Here is a 15,812-nt window from a genome sequence, read left to right as displayed (position 1 = left end):
CCCCCCGGGCCGGGGAGGGCGGGGGCTCCGCGCCCCCCGCCCCTTTGTTCCGTGCCCCCCCCCCGGGCACCCCCCGCTTGGCGGTGCCGCAGCCCCCTGTACACGCGTGGGGGCTGCGTGTGCCCGGGCACGGCCAGCGTGGGTGTGCAAGGGCTGCGGGAGCGTGCCCACGCGTGTCCCCTGTACCGCCCAGTGTGTGGCCGTGGGGGTAGTGCCCACGCACACGTGCGTTGCTGTGCGTGTGTGTCGTGTGCTGGTGGTGCACAGCCCCCATCCCTCTGCTACCTCCGTCCATCCACCCAGGGCTGCCTGCAGCATGGGGGAGAAAAGACGATTCCCCAAGTGTGTCCCCACAGCCCTCAGAGACTGGAAAATACATTAAAAATGCACTGAATGCTTCGGATCAGGGAGTAGGCAAGGCCCAAAGTGCAACTGTATCAATCATGCAGAGTATGTAAAGCAATGGGCAGTGTGTGCATGGAGCGGCACCTTATCCTACGGTATTTTTTCCAAGCAAACACATCCCCTTCTAGGAGTGCCCTCAAACCCCGTCCATCCTCAATGGTTTTGAAGAGTTGCCTGCACTGGAAAAGGGCTGCTGCACTTCTGTAAAGAAGTCCAGGAGAAACCACTTGGGCTTCTTGAAAGATACTGCAGGACACACTACATTTTCATCAAAAACTAGCTTCCAAAAAACTTGCTTCCAAAAATTGCCGGGGTCTGTTCATTTTTCAGCTTGTTTTCCCTTCCTTCTTGCTGTTACTCAGACCCCTTGCTTTTACCAGCGGGTCCACATTCACCAGGTGACTGCTCACCAGCAACTGTTACAGCAAATAAGATAAAAACCACCCAGTCTCCCCGCCAGGCTCTACAGATGGACCCAAATGATAGATTTGCCTGATATACCGTAGCTTAAAAAAATAATAATAAAAATAAATCCTGCAGTTTTAAAAATCAAGATCCTAGAATTATATTTGTTTTTCAAATATGGCATTATTAAGGGCTCAAAATCTTATTAAAAACCTTTTTTTTTCTATGAGGTTGTTCACGATTTCATTTATTTTCTCAGTTTGTGCGATCTGCACAGAGTGTAGGAATAAGTATTTATTCATTTTAAAGTTTACCTAATAATGTAGCAGGAAGGCTTGCTGTATAAAATAGGTATTTGAAGAGATCACAGCAAATGTAATCTAAATTACGGGCCACGTGCCATCAAGAAGGATGGGGAGGATGCACAGCATGACTCCATGGCCCTGGCAGGGTTGGCTGCACTGTGACACCATGGGGCTTGCAGGGTGGTGGCACTGCTCTGCAGCTCCTTTGGGAGGGCAGGGGATGGGGAAGCTGGAGGTGGAGACCCGCCTATTGCTCCCAGAAAACCCTGTAGAGGAGGGTTAGGAGACATGGTGGAGCTGGCCTGCATGTGCTACCCGGTGCACCTCTCATTAATTAGTCTGCTTTGAATGGAAAGAAGATGAAGAGCTGCAAGCTGGAAACGATGCCCCAGGAACCATGTGTGGTTTCCAGCACTGGAAACCAGCTGCTGTCTCTTTTTTTTTTTTTTTTTTTTTTGCTGTTGACCTGCTCAGTCCCAAAGCCTGTTAGTATGGTAACCCTTAGGATTGCTTATTGCTTTGGTCCTTGCCTGTGGAGGTACCTGGGGTCTGTTGCAGATGATGTTGGATAAATTTCCCCATCTGGGTAGATGTGCATGTGAAATACGGGTTGTTTCCTGGGAGGCCAGGTCCCAGAGAAGCTGGAGGTGGGTAGGCTGACTTGGCTGGTAATGTCCTGTCCACCTGATGTTGCTCTCCTACCATACTTTTTTCTCTACAACACACCCTGCCTGCGTGACTGAGGAACTTCTGGATTAGGCAATGCCAAAGTGTGTCCAAGCCTTCCCGTATTAAACTTCTGGAGTCCCAGACTCCTACTGAGCTAACAGTGGCCCATCCATGGAGCTGGGAATCTCTGGAGCACAGACAAACTGTGTGCAGACATTTCCTGATGGGTGATGCTCCTGAGTGACCTGTAACCTGTGCTTTGATGAGCACAGGACTCCAGCAGGACTCGCAGGGGGAGAAGCACAGAAGGATATCACTGTTTGCAGCTGGAGCAGGGCAGAGAGAAATAATATAGGACAGGTCTGGAGGCTTCTCCTGCTGGGGTGCAAAAGCTGGTGGTCAGAGAAGCACCACCTGCAGCTGCAGTCCGAGTGGGCGGTTACGCAGGACACGGCATTTGGTGGTTGTTCCTGGCTGAGTGTCCAGTGCCAGCCAGGACAGGCAGGCACATATGTTGGACTGACCCAGAATGCCAATTAGCAACTGGAGCCTTTGTGTTGGCTCCATTAGTGCTTCAGACTGAAAGGTCACTGCATGGTGTCCCTGTGCTAGTTGGCAGGAGGAGCCACAGTCGTAAATTTAACATGACGAAAGTTATTTACCTTCCTCATATAACCGCTGAGGTATCTACCCAGTGGGGAAGCCACAAAAAAGAGCAAGGTCCCTGCAAAGGCAGACAGGAGCCAAGCGGTGCCATTGTTTCGTAAAACACTACAAGATTAATGATGGGAGTGATGAGAAAGCTGGTTTGATGGGGCGGAGGGTGTAATAGGTGTGCCCTGACAAATGGGTCTGTGCTGCGACAGGCAGCTGCTCTCATCGTGCTGGTACAACCCGTGTCCGTACTGTCTGCAGGATAAAACAGCTGTAGTGATGTAGCGGACTCTTCTTTTTCATAGCCGAGCTTCCTCAGCAAGGGAATTAGTTGTTAGTCCAGGACAGGCTGTAGACTGATGCAAGTCTAGGGCCTTGAAGGAAAACAAAATGAATCAGCTTGACAGTGGAGGTTCCTCCTGCATCAGTCAAACTGTCCTTACCCAAATGTTCATTGAAAAACATCAAATTTTGTCCATGATCACTCTTTAAGGAATTCTCATCAATTCTTCTTCCATAGTACCTTGCACAGAAGAAACCTGTCTATTAACTCTATTCATAATTACATTTTCTCACCAGTTTGCTAGGTGCAGAAGTCAAACTGAACTGTTCTGCAATCTCCCAGACACTGTCCTCTTGTTCTTTTTTTTGGAGCAAAACTAATTGCTCCACTTGTGGTACATAAAGACATCCTAGAGTGATGCAACTACTTGAGAACCGAGGAGGTAGAGGGCATCCTGGCATGAAAAATAGGCTGACATATGACAGGTATGTCTCCTGTATCTTCAAACAGAGAGCTGCTTTCAGGCACAGCCATTGTGTATCGATTACTGAAACCAGATAGTGCTCGTAGTTCAGGTCTAGCAGCAGCCCTTGACTTCACATGGAGCAGACTGCAGCTGGTGAAGGGCATCTCAGATGCTTTTTGCAGATGGGTAGGGAGGCATCTGTCCTTAGCTGGAGATGTAGAGCTCTGAACTGCTATTGCTTTTCGGTGTTTCTTGGGGCTACCAATAAGGTCTGTATGGCAGTGGTGTTTTTTTTTGTTTGTTTGTTTTTTTTGTTGTTTGTTTGTTTCATTTTGTTTTAGCAGCCTAAGTCTGGCCTGTGATTTTCTCATTTTTATTGAGTTTGCAGAAAAGGAGTTTTCTGAGACTCAGTTAAAAGTTTGGATGTGTACTGTTTGCACCAACATATATGCAGGACATTTTTAAGGCTCAGATGAACAAGTTAGAAGATGTTACTTTAATTGTAACAAGAGCAAAGAAACATTCCCAGGGTGACTGGGTGAACAAAATGCACATCTTTGTAGGAGAATTAGAAGATCTGGTCTTGTTTAGAATAGCCCAGCAAGGACTGAATGGGGGTGTGGTGACACTATATAAATATATTTGAGAAGTAAATGTCAGAGAGGGATATTGACTTCATCACATGATCAAATGGCTGTACAGTGAGTAATCCTGAATGCATTTGGACTGGAAATCTAAAGGCTTTCAGCTATCTGACGAATGAGGGGCTTGAATGCTCTTCCAAGCTCTGGAAGCAGTAGCCTTCAGTCTTGTAGGATGGAGCCTGAGAAGCTTATGGACATAGTTGTACAACAGAATAGAATAGGAGAGGATAGAAAATTAGGCTTATGTTATGAGTCCCTTGGCATCTGATATGTCGGTATCCCCAGTTGTGTGAGAAAAGAAATTAGATCACTGTTGATTTGCATTACACTTATAATAATTCCATGCCTCAGGGCTTCCACTGGAGCTGGAAAATATTTTTCATTCCTCTTGATGCATAATTTGTCCTCTACTGGTCTTTTTGACTTCCACTGTAGGTCTGTAGGACTGTAGGTCCACTGCAGGTAGATTATTATAGGTGGCATTAAAACCTTAAGGTTTTAGTGTCCTGCTCACATCCTCAGGATTAGGCCAGCCTCTAGAACTGGATGTCTTTTAGAGTTGTTTACCCAGATCAGCTTGGTAGGCACCATTGATTTCCTTTACAGCATGGGACACAGTCTCCTTCCTAGAACCAACAGAGGTTTCATTTAACAAATTATTTGAAAATCTACAGACTTTTTTTTTTTTTTTTTTTTCCTAACAAGCAAACTATTTACTCTTCTCTTCCTTCTTTGTATGACTGGGTTATCCCAATACTTACTAGTATGTGTGGGGGCACCTTTGATTATTTTTCTGCCTCCTTTCATCCTCCAAAGTAACATATCTGATATTTGCTGATCCATTTTTTTAAGATATTCCACACGTGGAGGATGCAATGCTTAATATCAAATTTACTGATTGGAAGATAATTAATCTTACAGAGGATTTTCATTTAGAAAAGTGATATAGCAGCATACTGAAATCACTGTGCAACCACAATATAGCAATTGCACTATACCCTCAGATCACAGCACAAATGTGATTGCCATTACTGGTCTCTATATACAAACCATCACAACGCTGGGCATCCAGAGTCACCAGGAAGAAATGTGCAGGTCTGAAGCCAGCTTGAGCCTGTTGATCTCTTCAAAATTCTTCTGCTAGTTGTTTGGTTTTTATACTCCATGTTGGGCTGAGACATGCATTCACTCCCCCTCATGCGGGTCTGACACAACTGGAGACATTCACACTCTGTTAATGAAGGGAGAAACATTTATACCACCAGTCCATCCATTTGACTGTCGATGGCTGTTTATCTAAAACAAAGGCCACTCTCCAGTCCCCTTTTGTGTTGGGATAAACTCAGCTTCTTTGCAACAGCTGTGGCCAGTCACAGCCCCCATTAATCCCTGAGCTTCATGGGCACATCATCCTTGTGTAGGTGGTTATTGGTCAGTCACACAACACCGCTTATTTTTAAGGGGATATTCAGAGGAAAGGCAATGCTAGCAAACATCAAGAAAGAAGAAAGACACAGAGCTATTTTCACTCCTGGAACATAAAAGCCAGTAGAGGTGCATGTGTGGTCCCTATATTGCTGCTGACACATGCTCCGAAGTTACCTTCCTCTCAGTGTCACAAGTCCATCCCACATTTCCAATCCCTTTCACCGAGTTAGAGAAACAAAATGCATGAGGTAACATCCACTCTGCAGACATGATAAGCCCAGATAAATGCAAATGATACATGGTTAAATAAATTGGGTAAATGAATAGCTGCTCTATCACAGCAACAGCTTTTAAGGATGAGGAGGTAAACAATATTTCTGGAGAATATAATTGCCTGTCTGCTCTTTAAGTCTGTGCAGCGCTGGAAATTTTCAGACTTTTCACTTTCATAGCGTTCACCTTCATGTGTTGCTGCTTACTGACTGAAAGAGATTCACGTCCAGGAATTCTGAATCATGGAGCATCCTTTGCTTTGCGTAAGATGACCATCACATATACACACAAGTATGTTTGAATTCTTCCACTCACACACACACCAAAAAAATTAAAAAAAAAAAAATGACACAGTTAGTAATCCTGAGAAAAGCTTTACTGTGAAGTACAGAAAGCACTCATAAATTTCTCCCAGAATAAAAGTACAGTGCATTCTCTACCTTGTTCCACCTTTAGCCTTGACTTCTTCTGGGCACATTTTCATGCTACAATGTCACCCTTACAGTCCTTCCTCAGCTGCTCAGTGAGGAAGCTGTATCTTATGCAGTGCATGGAGGAATGGCAAAAACATGATGGGCATTCTGCTCTGGATACAAAAACTCCTGTTTGTCATTGCAGACAGAGACTTTCTAGACTTTCTGGCTAGAATTTCCAAAGATCTGAGATCGTGAACTTTCCTGGCCTGCTTCATGTAACCAGAGAACCTGGAAGCTGCCGTCTGCTCCACGTGAAGTTGATGGCTGCTGCTAGAGCTGTTTTGCTAGCAAGCACACAGTGGCTGCACCTGAAAGCAGTGCTCCAGGTACTCCACCATGCCAGGCGTGAGTCACCAAAGGGACTCACAGACCATGCTTGTTACCAGCTCAGTGCGCCAGGTTAACCCCCAGCTAGACACAGGCACAAAGACCTGAAGTCAGATAAGTAACACAAGTGTCAGTCTGAACCACATCAAGCTAACATGTGGAGACAGCCAAAACCATTGAATCTGACTTTAAAGGCAAAACGCTGGAGTTTCAGTAATTTAGTTTCAAATATTTCACAGTGCCAATGAATCATTTTTGGCTCCTGAAGTTTTAAAGCTGCATACCAGACCGTTTGCTCACCTGAAGTGACAGAAACAGGACCAAGTTCAATAGTAACAAGTCGTGTGCTGAGGGGCTAATGATAAGGAATTTTTATGGAAATCTTGAGGAGCAGACAAAGAAGATATAGAGAGAAGAATGTAGTGGTAGACAGGATAAAAAGGATGTGCTGACAGAGTGATGCAACTTGAAAAAAAGAAAGGCAAATGTGACTGATGGTAGACAGGGAGTTACTTTTAGAAAAAGATGGGGAAGCATTAGTACCATTGCATAAGATGTTCAGAAGTTCCAATCTGAATCCCAGAACAACACAGGCTCATATTTGATGCCTGCTGAACACTTCTTTCTTTGACTCCTGTCAATCCTTTGTGTTCTTTTAAATGCAAGCACATTCTCTCATCTTCCTCTGTACAGCACACAGCCATAAGAAAGGTCAATTGCAAAGCATTTATGGGTAATAAACTCTTTCCCTCTTCCCTAAGATCTTAGCATTGTCAGCACAACGACAAGAGGCATGCTTTAGCTGCATGTTTCTCAAATGGCAATTATAACTCCCAAGTGGAGTAGAAAAGCTAAATACTTTAAGAGATAGTTAGATTAATTGAAAGATTACTGGCAATGGCTTAGTTCCTCAAATGTGAGGAGTGTGTATTTACCTAGACTGTCATACATTGTTCCCAAGAACTGTGATCAGGTCTTCACACCTTGGTCTTGGAGAAGCTGCTGCTGCCACCAGCTGGTAGTTCACTGGTTCTTGGCTGGAGAGATGTCCCAGGAAGGCACGTAGGCCACAAAGTAGCTAACATCTAGAGGAAGCTAAAGAAACGTTGCTTCAGCGCCAAATCCCTTTTGGCATTTGACAAAAGGCAAGGCCTGTGTTGTTAACAGGGCAATCTTACCACAGCATTCACAGTAAGCAGTTATCCACGGGCACAGCTGGAACAACAAGCGTACTAAATTGGTGGTTCTAAATCCACCAATTTAGTGGTTCTTTAAAAAGAACCACTAAATCAGTGGTTCTTTTCCTGCCCACTCTGTATGCATGAAGATGCACGCAGAGATCTTGGATTATCAGAAGCTGTGTACATCGCTGTAGACTGCCTACTGGTTTGTCATTAAGAAGCCAAAAGATGAAGGCTTTGCTTTATTAGGTTTAGCAACAACAGGCATTTTGTCATACAACTTATTATAGTTGATTAACTTCTATAACTGTCATACAAATACTATGGTTGATCTGGAGGAAAATATAAAATTGTAAATAAAAGAAGTGCACAGAAAGGCCCGTGTAGTGACAGATAGTGTGGAGGCAGCCTACACTGAATAGTTGGGTTTGTGAAATTAATGCATTTTAGTACAAACAAATTGCAAAGTCACCTTCCTCAGAGCAAATCGTGCAAGTTCATTTAACTGGATCAGCCCAAACTTCCAGCAGAACTTTGCGGCAAAGAGGAGTTTTGCCGTCCCACAGTGTACTAACAAGAAAGGAGTGAGCAGCATGCAGGATGGGAGAACACAGGGACTCACAGCTCTGCAAAGACCAATATCAGATTTCAATGTGCAGGTCATCTTTCTTTTTCTGACAATATTGAAAAAATTGGAAATACTGCAGAGAAAGCTGAAAGTGATTCAAGAAAATGGTGTAAAGAGTTTGGTTTGTTTAATTTATCATACAGTGGACTGAGAGATGATTCAATTATTTGATTAAAGCATAGAATAGATATCTCAGAACAAAACTAACTGGATAATAAAGCATTTCTTCATCAGGTAGGCAGAGATGTGAAGAGAATAGAAACCTATAAATTAGACTCTTACTCAGGCAACTTTTGTGATTAAAACCTATTTAAAGATTGGACACTGAATGTGAACAGTAAAGAAAATAACTTTCCCAGAAATGCAGGCAGATTGCAAAGAGGGTGGAATATAAATGCACAAGAGTGTGAAGAATGACTTTAAAGTTGAAGAGTTACTTGAGTTCTCCAAAAAAGAACAGCGGAAACAGTCTTTAGTTCAATGCCTACCTGTATCACAGTGTCTTTTAGGAAGAACCTTTGTATCTGCTGCATGACCTTGCTAGTAGAATCACAGAATCGTTAAGGTTGGAAAACACCTTCAAGATCATCTGGTCCAACCATCACCCTACCACCAATGTCACCCACTAAACCATGTCCCTAAACACCATGTCCAACCTTTCCTTGAACACCCCCAGGGACAGTGACGCCACCATCTCCCTGGGCAACCTGTTCCAATGCCTGACTGCTTCTTCTGAGAAGAAATGTCTCCTAATTTCCAGCCTAAACCTCACCTGGCACAACTTGAGGCCATTCCCTCTAGTCCTATCATTGGTTATCTGTGAGAAGAGGCCGACCTCCAGCTCCCCACACTTTCCTTTTAGGTAGGTGTAGGGAGCAAAACATGACAAGGTATACCAGAAACCTGGGTGGCTATAACTGTGTCTAGAGTGTCCACACAAGGTGGGGTGAAGGAGCTACATGTACAAGCCTTTTGCCCCGTTGTGTTTTGAAGTCCCCCAAAGCCTACTGCTGCCTGTCTGCTCCTAACTCATATACTGTGATGGTTTTGAAGATGAGCAGTTCAGAGACAGTCCCAGTTTGAACTGCAGGCAGCTTCTGAGCTGTTCTGGTGATCATAAAGACCCTTCATTTTGATCCTGGTGAATCCTGTAGTGCTTGCTCATTCCAGCCTCTTCTGCATGAAATCTATGCCAGCTCCAGGCCTGCTTCCAGTGTCAAGGCAATGGCACCAGTAGTTACATACTGGATGTAATAGCGGCTCCATGCAATGTTGTGGACGTATGGTTTAAACGCTTTCCACCACAGGAAGTAATAGTGAATGCTAAGTAATTTTTCTGATTTTCTGATTTGATTCATTTTGAATCCATATGAGCATCACTTCATTTTCTCCTTTTACTCGTACACCATGAATTATAGCTCTACCTTAGAAAAACTAAAAGTACCACAGAATGGCATCCACTGTTTAAGTCTTACAAAGGTCCCCAGTTAGCTTGTTGGCCCGTGCCAACCAGCACTATTCCAGAAGTGCTTTCAGGCACATATCAGAATGCAGATACTCCAACACCAGTTGGACTCAATGCTGGAGAGTGGTCCCAGGTCCATCTCATTTGCAAGCACACACGTGGTCTGGAATCTCGGTATATCCTACTGCCCGGGATATTCCTGTGCCTTCTTTCTTGCCTCTCTGGTAATGAAAGTGTCAGTTTTAAATACAGTGCACTAGTTAGTGAGTTGGAGGGGAAAAAAAAAGAAAAAAAAGAAAAAGCAGCACCAGCTCTGCTTATTGCTATTACATAAGGAAAAGAACTTTTTTGCTTATTGCTATTATATAAGGAAAAGAACTATTTTTTTTTTTCTTCCCAAGAGTACAGTGTATATATATTTCTCACATCTCTGGAAAAATATCGTGTGAAAGTACTTGATAAATAATGAAAATGACTCTGCATTTCAGAAGAATGGATCTTAATTTTGCTTTAAATGACGACTGGTGACAATACGGAGGCAATATAAGCCCAGTCTAATCAATAAGATTAATATTCCGGGGGAAAAAAATCAGATAATTGTATTGATTTTCTCAGCATATTTTTAAAAGCAAAATGAACAATTAATTCTTTATGTAATATCAAGAGTATTAGGAATTAAAAGTTTTCAACATTGCAGATCATTGTCATTACCCTATGGAAATAAGGTTCTTATACTGAAAAGCATATTTAAGTCCTGTGCTGTGTTGTGAGAAGAGATTCTCTCACCCAAAGTCCACTGCTGTCGACAGAGAGAGTTCCAAAGGTCTCAGTGATCTTTGGTTCAGGTCTCACTAAAACATCTCCAGATCTACTGCTCTAGGAAGAGCAAAATTACTGTATGAACAAAATCTTGATCTGCTGGTTCTTGAATAAAAATAAATAAATAAATAAATAAAATTGGATGATTTCAGTAAGAATGAGATCCAGTCATGACACATAAATGCACTTAGTCTGTGCTAAGTGTATTATTTCAAGTCATTAATTAGCAAGTTGCCAAATATCCCATCTGTATGGAAACTATCATTGCACCTCTTATTCAGATGAACAATATATATATATATATATATATATATATATATATATATATATATATACGTATTTTTTTTCCCCTGAGAAACTCGTTTATTTTATTGTACCACCTTATTTTTATACAGTAAAATGTGAAAATACAGCATGCTTTGGAGTTACTCTAAAACCGTCCTAAACATAAAACCTATCAACCTGATATATAGCAAGAACAGGTAAATGGTATTCTCTGTGCTGCTCACATCTGTCTTCCCTGCTTCTCTTTTGCTTATCACTTGTAATTAAAGAAGGGTAGATGGCTTATAACAGAGGAATTCTAATGTAGGCGATGTCCCCCATTTAATGACGTTAAATTTCAGCCTACATTTCTGGGTCTGCAGACATAGAATGAGAAAGAGATCCATGGATTAGATACAATAACGCAGAAGAAAACAGGAAAAAAAAAAAAAAAAAAGACATGGTGATAACGCCAGCATTTTCAGTAATTAATTTTAAACACTGCATTGTGCCTTGTTACACTGGAAAGGTCATTTATCTGAAGTGTATAATCAAATATGAAAATGGTGAATTGAATTTTTTTTTTTTTTCAGACCTGATAAAACAGTCTCAAATCAACCTTTTTATGCTCTGCTTGGTAAGAAACCACTATGCAATCTGTCTACATCCTACACAGCACATGTCATTCTTGGACAAGTCGAACAGGTGGGACCACACAGATTCAGATAAGATCTCCTGTGCTCAACAATAACCAGAAACAAATACTAAAGTGTGAGGACATGACAAACGTGTATGAGACCACTCCTGAACAATGTTCTGGGCTTCTCAAGCTGAAGTGTCCCTACCTATTCAGGTTTTCCTAGCACAGTAGCCTTTCCTTAACTATAGTCATCTTGGCAGCCCCTCTCTGGCTCTGTCCCAGGTCTACTCCAGGGAACCAGAACTGCACATAGTATTCAAGGTTGGGGTGAAATATGAATTTATGCATTGGCATAATGACATTTTCTACTTTGTCCTCAAATTCCTAATGATTCCTAACTCTCTGTATGGTTTCTGATCACTGCTGAGCACCGAGGCAATGTTTTCATGGGACTTTCTACTGCCATCCCTGAGTGTTGCTCCTGTGTGGAGCAAGAGGCCATCAGCCCAGAGGTCATGAATCTTCATGTGAAATTAGTTTTTTGTTGTTGTTGTTTGCTATGTATGTCATTTTATGTTATTTATCTGCATTTCTTCTGATATTTCATTGCCAAGTCACCAAGACTTTTCAGGTCCTATGGTTTCCTACAACCTGTACTCATCTTTCCTGTCCCCACTGACATTCTCATAAAGCTGTTTTCTCATCACACTGATCTCTTTTTCTGGGTCATCTATGAACACAGAGAATGGCAGAAATGTCAGCACCGTTCCCTGTAGAATTCATCTGGGAACCACTCTCCCCTGTAAGAATTTAATATTTCCTCCTACTTTGTGTTTCCTATTTGGCAATCAGTTCTTCATTTACTCAAGGATTTCTGCTCTAATGCGGTTGCTGTAGCTCCTTAAAAGATTTTTGTTAAGGAATTTCCCAAAAGCCAATGGGAAATTCAAGTAGATTTTATCAAATAGACTACTCTTATCCACATGCATGCTGACCCCTTGAAAAAATCATTAGAAGTTTACAAAGCAGAATTTTCTTTTACATAACCTGGGCTGCTCTTCCCAAATGGGTCATGTTGATCCACAAGGCCTTTCATTATATCCTTTATTACAAACTTTAATTAACTGCCCAGTACAAATGTCTGGCCTACAAGCCAGTAATGCTGTCTCCTGCTGTCTCCGTGGAAATAAAAGTAGGTTTTCAGTATGGTTACTTAAATTGTGGACCACGAAAATTTATTTCTAAATCGTCCTGTCTATACTGACTGATTAAGTTATCTGTCAGACTCTCTCTCTCTCTCTCTCTCTCTCTCTCTTTCCATCTGTCTTCTACGTATCTTCTATCTATCTGTATCTTTCATTGGAACACCACTAGCTTCTCTGTATTGCCTTTTTCCCCGCAAATAGGAAAACACTCCCCAGTTTGGTGATAATGAGAACAACTTAACAGCTAGTAGTATATATTTTTATATATATATATTTATATATATATATAGTATTTACAGCCATATTTAATCTTATAAGCACTATACACACCGTTATCTAACAAAATTCAGTAATCTAACATAACTGACTTAGTATAGACTTAATATGAACTGGATATCCCTACATTCGTTTTTTGACTTCCATTATTTTTTTTTCTGTCAGATACTTTACCCAAGTTATGTTGGGTAATGGACGTGTATCAGATTTCACTCATCCCAAGAAAGCAAGAAGTCATGTTTGCTCAGTTCCAACAGCCAAGGTCTTTTCCACAAAGAGGAAAGAGAGGAGGCTTTAACAGTATCTCAAAGCCCATTTTTGTTCCTGGATTTAAAGCAGGGTAGTCTGTTCCATGCTTCCACTGAGTGTGCTTAACAGATCTTTTCCCATAAGCAAAAATGGATATAAAGCAATTCTTCTGTTTCAGTCCAGGTTCTTGTGTCTGCAGAGTGACATCTGACACAACTGAATGTATTTAGATTGTTCCTTCAAAATCCTCCCTCCTTTTTCCTCATATTCAGATTTAATCTTGTAAAGCCAACATATTCTTTAATCTTCCCTTCCAAATATTAGAAAAAAATATTCAGTTCCTAAAATAAAGATCTCTCATGTAATCAGTGAAAAGTATTCATTTTTACATGTCATAATTCTGGGACTTCTGCTCTCCAGAGAACATTCTATTAAAACAGAACAGTCAGCAATTGCTGATCAATAGGCAATTGATTTATTTTATCATATGGTGACAATAATTGACAAGGCCTGGAAATGACTAATTGCTTTTTGCAGCCTTGGTTTGTTCTTACAATTTTACATTTGCAGAGTACTATGTATTCCTTAATACTTAGTACTGTTTACAGTCACTTGCTTATTTTTTTTTAAATTAAATATTGCTGATTGTGATGGTTCTCACTCTTGAACAGAAAAGGTTGCAAGTTTTACCTATGAATTTATAACATACATTGAATTTGTTGATTGAACATCATATCTATATTAGTTTAGTTCTTATTTCAGATATTCATTCAAATATCTCACTGTGAATCAAAGCATTAGATTCTTATCTGCTGTAAGCTGATAGCAAACTCCATTTACATCAGAGGTAGTTTGGCAGACCTGAAGGGCTGACTTTTAAATTCCAATTGACATTATTTCTCAGATTCAGATGAAAACAGGCATACTGGAAATAAGCTATTTATAAAACATACAGTTATTGTGATGTGCCAGGGGAATTGAAATATGTCAGATAATCTTCCCACAAGGAAAATGTTAACTAGATTATTTAATATAGACTGAGATTTTGTCATTCTACAGTTAATCCCATTGTGTTTTTTATTATCAAGCAAAATTGTCTGGCTGTTGTTTCTTCTATTTCTTACACAGAGAAGCACACATAATTAGGAGATCTAAGACAGATGGGGAAGACAACAAGCCCTTATCAGATAATCAGTCAATGGTTCCTTCATTTCTTTTTGTGTCTTACACCAAACCTTTTCTCTCTGCTGCTCATGGAATACTTAATTTCCATGCACAGAATAGCTACAGGACCCCAATGCCAAATGCATACTACCCTCTGAGGCCACAGCTTTCTGTAGGTTCTGACTCTTGTGGATATGAGAGAGATTTAAATCTAGGTATCCTGCACTCCGGGTGTGCATTTTCATTACCAGATACAAGGGAAGTCTGAGGGCTCCTTTTGTGTGTGGTCGGTCACTGTCTGAGCATATCTGCTGATCAGATACCGCCAGCAAGGCTGGCAGGAAAATATCTGTGTTTTAGATCTATGCAGTTACCCGTATCCCAGCTGCAGCTGTGACCTTCACCTGCAAGTCAGGTCCCTTTGTGCAAGGACTTCACAGAGGTGACCCCTGCACCAGCAGGCAGCAGCGCGCAGTGTGGGTACCACAGCAATATAAGGAGGAATTTGACAGGATGCAGTCAAGTTCTAGGATACGGTAAAGGGCAGTAATGGACAAAGCATGAAGCTGCCTTTCTGTAAATCTTTCAAGAAAGGAGTGGGCTCTGCACGGTGAGGGGGTCAGGACTGGAGTTCAGCCTCTTGTATAGGGTGGGGACAAGCGGGAGCTGGACACAGGAGCTTTGGTTTTATGTCAAGGCAACACACAACAGGAAACCACTCAGAAGCAGAGAGGTTCTAGCGCTAAATGTTGATCTAAAACTACTGGCCGTATGCTGGTATATGTTGAGGACTGAGAAAAAGATAATTGAAAAACCATGAGGAGAGGGGATTACAACAGTTTTATAGAAGTGGACAGGAAGGAAAGACTGTCTTAGAGAAGCCAGGCAGAAAGACATTTTGAGATCTAGATGTGGCAGGAAGGCTACAGAAACTGGTGAGTTAGAAGTGAGTTTGTAACTTTTGCCATTTTTAGAGGTGCTGGCAATTTTGTCACAGATGCGATTAATCACACCGCGTGCATCCCACTCCACTGGGGGCTACTGAAAAATTCCTAGAGGTGCTACGTGGTATCAAAAAACAAGGAAAGCAGTGCCGAGGGCTACTGAATGATCCACGCTGTCAAACTCCAATTATCTGACATTTATAAGAGATGCTAAATATAATTTAGTATCGATTTGCCTTCGGGGTAAAAAAAAGTGTTTCTCATTATTAGCAGTCGTGTATTTGATAAATCGGGAGTGCCCAAAGCAAACACCGACTCGCATAAATTAGGTTTTGTGGATCTTTTTTTTGCCTAGCGCTCATTTTCCGCCAGCTGTGGAAGCGGTGAGTGGGAAGCGCAATGAAAACGCCACAGTAAATGACAAATGGCCATTGTGCCGGGGGGTTCCGCAGGGAGCCAGCGCAATGCTGACTCCCAGGACACGATGCGAAACACCGCCCGACTGTACGGTACAGGCAGCCGGCGCTTTGCTTAATTAGGTGTTTAATTAAACGGAGTGGGAGCCCGGCGGAGCCTGACAGGCCCCCGCCATCTTGGGCGCCGCCTCCTCCCCTCCCCCTGCCCCCCCTCCCTCCTTCCCGC

General features: G+C 42.1%; 1 long non-coding RNA gene across 1 annotated transcript; it reads right to left on the bottom strand.

The window, feature by feature from the left end:
• Positions 1 to 847: 847 nt before the first annotated feature.
• On the bottom strand, positions 848 to 7,525 carry LOC119716008 (uncharacterized). The gene is made up of 3 exons (XR_005263621.2): positions 7,271 to 7,525; positions 4,882 to 5,062; positions 848 to 4,457 (listed from the first exon to the last, which is right to left on the bottom strand). It is a non-coding gene; the product is annotated as an uncharacterized lncRNA (long non-coding RNA).
• Between the last annotated feature and the right edge of the window lie 8,287 nt (positions 7,526 to 15,812).

This window comes from Anas platyrhynchos, chromosome 2 (assembly GCF_047663525.1).
Source record: "Anas platyrhynchos isolate ZD024472 breed Pekin duck chromosome 2, IASCAAS_PekinDuck_T2T, whole genome shotgun sequence".
Lineage (NCBI taxonomy): Eukaryota > Metazoa > Chordata > Aves > Anseriformes > Anatidae > Anas > Anas platyrhynchos.
The sequence above is the reverse complement of the archived record's forward strand: the minus strand, read 5'-3'. Positions and strand labels throughout refer to the sequence as shown.